Genomic DNA, 6,141 nt, shown 5'->3' with positions numbered 1-6,141 from the left:
TGGGCTTTTCTCTGGTTGCGGAGAGTGGGGTCTACTCTTCGTTGTGGTGCACGGACTTCTCATCGCAGTGGCTTCTCTTGTTGCGGAGCACGGGCCCTAGGCCCACAGGCTTCAGTAGTTGTGGTGCAAGGGCTTAGTTGCTCCACAGCATGTGGGATCTTCCTGGACCAGGGATCAAACCTGTGTCCCCTGCATTGGCAGGCGGATTCTTAACCACTGCACCACCAGAGAAGTCCCCTCCCCCTATATTTTCTCCTGAAAATTTCATAATTTTAGCTCTTACATTTAGGTCTTTGATCCATCTTAAGTTAATTTTCATATGTGGTGTAAGGATCCAATTTTATCCTTTTGCATGTGGATACCCAGCTTTCCCAACACCATTTGTTGGAAAAATGTCCTTCCTCCATTGGATGAGCTTGGCACATTTTTGGAAAATCATTTGGTCATATATGCAATGCTTTATTTCTGGACTCCCAATTCTATTCCATTGGTTTGTATATCTGTCTTTATGTCATTACCACACTGTTTTTTTTAAACAACTTTTTTGGAGTATAATTGCTTTACAATGTTGTATTAGTTTCTGCTGTATAACAAAGTGAATCAGCTATATGTGTACATATATCCCCATATTCCCTCCCTCTTGTGTCTCCCTCCCCCCCTCCCTATCCCACCCCTCTGTGTGGTCTCAAAGCACTGAGCTGTTCTCCCCTTGAGATGTAGCTGCTTCCCACTAGCTATCTATTTTACATTTGGTAGTGTATATATGTCAATGCTACTCTCTCACTTAGTCCCAGCTTACCTTTCCCACTCCCCAGGTCCTCAAGTCCATTCAAGCCTCTTAGGGAAAGGACAGCATTTAAAAGCAACTATGTATACACTTCCCAATTTCAAAACTTACCACACTCTTTTGATTAGTGTAGTTTTGTAGTAAAATTTGAAATTGGGAAGTGTATACATAGTTGCTTTTAAATGCCTTCCTTTCCCTAAGAAGCTTACCCCTGTTTCTATTGTGCCTTAGCTGTTCTGTATTCCTCAATCAATAATCTCTTGCATGGGCATTCTGGTGAGGAGCAGAGCGGTGGCGGGTGCAGCTAGTTGGTGAGGTGTGGAGCAGGGGTGCAGCTTATTTTCCCACACACACACTCTTCCCTCTCAGGTGCCAGCCCCTCCCCTCTGCCAGCCTGGCCCACCTGACCAAACTATCTCTTATGGCGTGAGCAGGGGGTGGCTCCTGGCGCCCCCCAGAAGAACCCCCACCATGGGCAACCAGAGCTCCAAGGCTCCCTGGGGCGACGTGACCGCCTAGGAAGCAGCAAGCGCTTTCCCCGCTAAGGTCAATGGATGGGAGAACGGCCACATGAAAAGCAATGGAGACTCATCCCCCAAAGGTGGAGGGGGGTCGCCCTCCCCCGTGAATGGAACAGAGGAGGAAGCCGGGGCCACTGGCGATGCCATCGAGCCGGCACCACCTGGCCAGGGCTCTGAGGTCAAGGGGGAGCTTCCCCCCGGCCCCCTACTCCCTGCCAAGGAGACTCCCAAGAAGAAGAAGAAATTCTCTTTCAATAAGCCTTCCAAATTGAGTGGCCTGTCCTTCAAGAGAAATCGGAAGGTGGGGGCTGGGGGTGATCCGTCTGCCTCCTCACCCAGAGGAAGGGCAGGAGCAAGGCAGGGGGGGTCGGTGCCTGCAGCAAGGAAGGCACTGCCCAGGGAGGGAAGGCTGCCGCCACCCTAGGAGCCAGGAGCCCCAGACCAAAGGGGCAGAGGCTAGTGCTTCCTCCAAGGGAGGAGGAGACACAGAAGAGGCAGGGCCCCAAGCACAGAGCCATCCACTCCCTCCGGGCCAGAGAGTGGCCCTACACCAGCGAGCGAGCAGAATGAGTAGCTGGGTGGGGGCAGGTGGGTGATCTCTAAGCTGCAAAAACTGTGCTGTCCTTGTGAGGTCACTGACTGGACCTGGTGCCCTGGCTGCCTTCCTGCGCCCAGAAAGGAAGGGGCTGTTGCCCCGCTAGCCACGTTCCCTCTCCTCCTCTCCCTATGTGGATTCTCCCATCATCCATCTGGTCTTCCTCTTAAGGCCAGTTGGGGATGGTCCCTTGCAGTTTCCCAAGTTAGGTTAGTGATGGGAAATGGTCCTGCCTCTGGCCCTACCGCTTCCCTGTCCCCACCCATGCATAAGGCAGTTGCTGGTTTTCTTCCCCAATTCTTTTCCAAGTAGGCTTTGTTTACTCCCCAAATCCCAGAGCCACATGTGGGGATGCCTACACTCCCAAACCCTGAGTGTCCAGCCTTCCCCTGTTGAGTTTTTAGTCTCTTGTGCTGTGCCTAGTGGCACCTAGGCTGGAGAGGACACTACCCCGTCTAGGTTTTTATAAATGTATTACTCAAGTTCAGACCTCCAGCTTGTGAATCAACTGTATCTCTTTTTTTACTTGGTAATCAAGTATTGAGCTTTGGGGTTGGGGGGAGTTCTGTAATGTGAAACAACTGCTTGTTGTCTTTTTTCCCCTCCCATTGTTGTAAATAACTTTTAATGGCCAAACCTCAGATTTGTACTTTTTTTTTTCTAACTGCTAAAACAATTCTCTTCCACTTGGTTTTACTGTAACATTTGGGAAAGGAATAAATGGCTCTTTAAAAAAATCTCTTGCATAATAGCTGATACTATGGTGGTAATCAAGTTGCATTTAAAATGTATCAAATCAACATGTTGTACACCTTAAACTTACACAGTTATGTGTCAATTATATCTCAATAAAGCTGGGAAAAAATCCCCACAAAATAATCTTTTGCATGCAGGCATCTGGTGGATTTTCATTAGCCATGCTCTCAGCTTCCTAAGGCTACCCTTAGCCTGAGATCCAAGCTATTTTCAGTCCTTTGAACTCTGAGTTAAGCATTGTAGATATCATTCCCTTACACAGTGCACAGACAGTTTAGAACATGGCAAATTCAGTCGAACTTTCTCTACTTCACTAAAAGTAACAAGGGATAAGACTACTGCTTCTCCCATCTGCGCTATGCTGTGCAGGGCAGGGATGGAGCAAGGACAAGTAAAGATTCCACAAAATTCCCTGCCATTTTAAATGTGGATTTTGTCGTTAAAATTTTTTTATGCAATTTTTAAAGGTTTCTTTCCATTTACATTTATTGCAAAATATTCGCTGTATTCCCTGTGTTATACATCATTGTAACCTATCTTAAACCCAATAGTTTGTACGTCCTACTCCCCAATCCCTATTTGCCCCTCCCCCCTCCCCTCTGATAACCACTGGTTTGTTCTCTATATCTGTGAGTATGTTTCTTTTTTTGTTATATTCACAAGTTTGTTTTATTTTTTTTTAGATTCTACATATAAGTGATATCATACAGTATTTGTATTTCTCTGTCTGACTTATTTTGTTTAGAATAATGCCCTCCAAGTCCATCCATGTTGCTGCAAATGGCAAAATTACATTCTTTTTTATGACCAAGTAGTATTCCACTGTGTGTGTGTGTGTGTGTGTGTGTGTGTGTGTCTGTGTATACACCACATCTTCTTTATCCATTCATCTGTTGATGGACATTTAGGTTGCTTCCATATCTTGGCAATTGTAAATAATGTTGTTATGAATATTGAGATGCATGTATCTTTTCCAATCAGTGTTTTTGTTTTTTTCAAATGTACACCCAGGAGTGGAATTGCTGGGTCATGTGGCAAATCTAGTTTTAGACTTTTTGAGAAACCTCCGTACTGTTTCCATAGTAGCTGCACAAATTTACATTCCCACAAACAGTGTATGAGGGTTCCCTTTTCTCCACATCCTCACCAACATTCTTTATTGTGTTCTTTTTGTGTGTGTGTGCAGTACGCAGGCCTCTCACTGTTGTGGCCTCTCCCATTGTGGAGCACAGGCTCCGGACATGCAGGCTCAGAGTCCATGGCTCACGGGCCTAGCTGCTCCGCGGCATGTGGGATCTTCCCAGACCGGGGCACAAACCCGTGTCCCCTGCATCAGCAGGTGGACTCTCAACCACTGCACCACCAGGGAAGGCCTATTGTGTTCTTTTTGATGATAGCCATTCGGACAGGTGCAAGGTGGTATCTCACTGTGGTTTTTTTTTTTAATTTACTTATTATTTATTTATCATTTATTTTTGGCTGTGTTGGGTCTTCGTTTCTGTGCAAGGGCTTTCTCCAGTTGTGGCAAGCAGGGGCCACTCCTCATCGTGATGCGCGGGCCTCTCACTATCGCGGCCTCTCTTGTTGCGGAGCACAGGCTCCAGACGTGCAGGCTCAGTAGTTGTGGCTCACGGGCCTAGTTGCTCCGCGGCATGTGGGATCTTCCCAGACCAGGGCTTGAATCTGTGTCCCCTGCATTGGCAGGCAGACTCTCAAACACTGTGCCACCAGGGAAGCCCCTCACTGTGGTTTTGATTTGCATTTCCCTGATCATTAGCAATGTTGAGCATCTTTTCATGTGCCTGTTGGCCATCTGCACTTCCTCTTTGGAAAAATGTCTACTCAGTTATGCCCGGGCTTCCCTGGTGGTGCAGTGGTTGAGAGTCTGCCTGCTAATGCAGGGGACACGGGTTCGAGCCCTGGTCTGGGAGGATCCCACATGCCGCGGAGCAACTAGGCCTGTGAGCCACAACTACTGAGCCTGCGCGTCTGGAGCCTGTGCTCCGCAACAAGAGAGGCCACGATAGTGAGAGGCCTGCGCACTGTGATGAAGAGTGGCCCCCACTTGCCGCAACTAGAGAAAGCCCTCGCACAGAAACGAAGACCCAACACAGCAAAAATAAAAAAAATAAAGTTATGCCCATTTTTTAATCCAGTTGTTTGTTTTTGTTTTGATTTATTTATGTATGTTTGGGCTGTGTTGGGTCTTTGTTTCTGTATGAGGACTTTTTCTAGTTGTGGCAAGCAGGAGCCACTCTTCATCGTGGTGCGCGGGCCTCTCACTATCGCGACCTCTTTTGTCGTGGAGCACAAGCTCCAGACGTGCAGGCTCAGTAGTTGTGGCTCATGGGCCTAGTTGCTCCGTGGCATGTGGGATCTTCCCAGACCAGGGCTCGAACCCATGTCCCCTGCATTGGCAGGCAGATTCTCAACCACTGTGCCACCAGGGAAGCCCCTGTTTTTGTTTTTTTTAATGTTGAGTTGTATCAGCTGTTTATATATGTTGGATATTAACCCCTTATCAGTCATATCATTTGCAAATGTTTTCTCCCATTCAGTAGGTTTTTTCATTTTGTTGATGGTTTCCTTTGCTGTTCAAAAGCAATGGTATGTTTTAATGAATAAGATTTTAATTTTGTTGAAGTCCAATTCAACACTGTTTTCTTTTATGATTAGTGCTTTCTGAGTCCTGTGAAGTCCTTGTTCCTCTGACTGTGGACACATTCTCCTATATTTTCTACCAAGAGCCTTATATTTTTTACTTTTATGTTTAGATAATAACCCATCTCAAATTAATTTGTGTATGTGATTTAATGTGGAGATCAAAGTAATTCTTTTTCTATTTGGATACAGACTGTCCCAGCACCATTTGATGAAAAGACTTTCTTTTTCCCATTGAATTACTTTCACGCCATTGATAAAATTGTTTGACTGTATAAGTGTATCTATTCTTGAACTCACCATTCTGTTTCACTGAATTCAATTGATGTTTATTTGCTCATGTGTATCAAAGTGATTGATTATTTTAACTACTAGCTTTAGAGTTAGTTTTAAAGTCAGGTAAAGTGCTCTACATTTGTTTTAAAGTCAGGTGAAGTGCTCTACATTTGAAGGTGGTTATGAACATTCTAGGTCTTTTTCATGTCCACATAAATTTTCAGATCACCTTGATCATTTGTACAAAAGAGCCTGTTGGACTTTTGATTGGGATTGCATTTAATCTACAGCTTACTTTAGGGGAAACTAACAATAGTGAGTCTTCAAATTCAAGAACTAGTGTACCTTTTATTGATTTAAACTTTCTTAATTTCTTTCAACAATATGGTATAATCTTAGGATATTTTATACATTTATTAGTAAATTTGTCTCTAAGTATTTTATTTTTACAGATATTATTGTAAAATACCATTTACAATATTTCATATTACTAAGTACAATTTTAATTTCATATTAATTTAATTTCATATTATTAAGTACATTGC

The 6,141-nt window shown here is 44.7% G+C and overlaps 1 pseudogene; it reads left to right on the top strand.

Moving 5' to 3' along the window:
* The first annotated feature begins 1,258 nt into the window (after positions 1–1,258).
* LOC132482694 (MARCKS-related protein-like) lies at positions 1,259–1,923 on the top strand (annotated as a pseudogene).
* The last annotated feature ends 4,218 nt before the right edge of the window (positions 1,924–6,141 follow it).

This window comes from Mesoplodon densirostris, chromosome X, assembly GCF_025265405.1.
Source record: "Mesoplodon densirostris isolate mMesDen1 chromosome X, mMesDen1 primary haplotype, whole genome shotgun sequence".
Lineage (NCBI taxonomy): Eukaryota > Metazoa > Chordata > Mammalia > Artiodactyla > Ziphiidae > Mesoplodon > Mesoplodon densirostris.
This window is presented reverse-complemented; position numbering and strand designations above follow the sequence as displayed.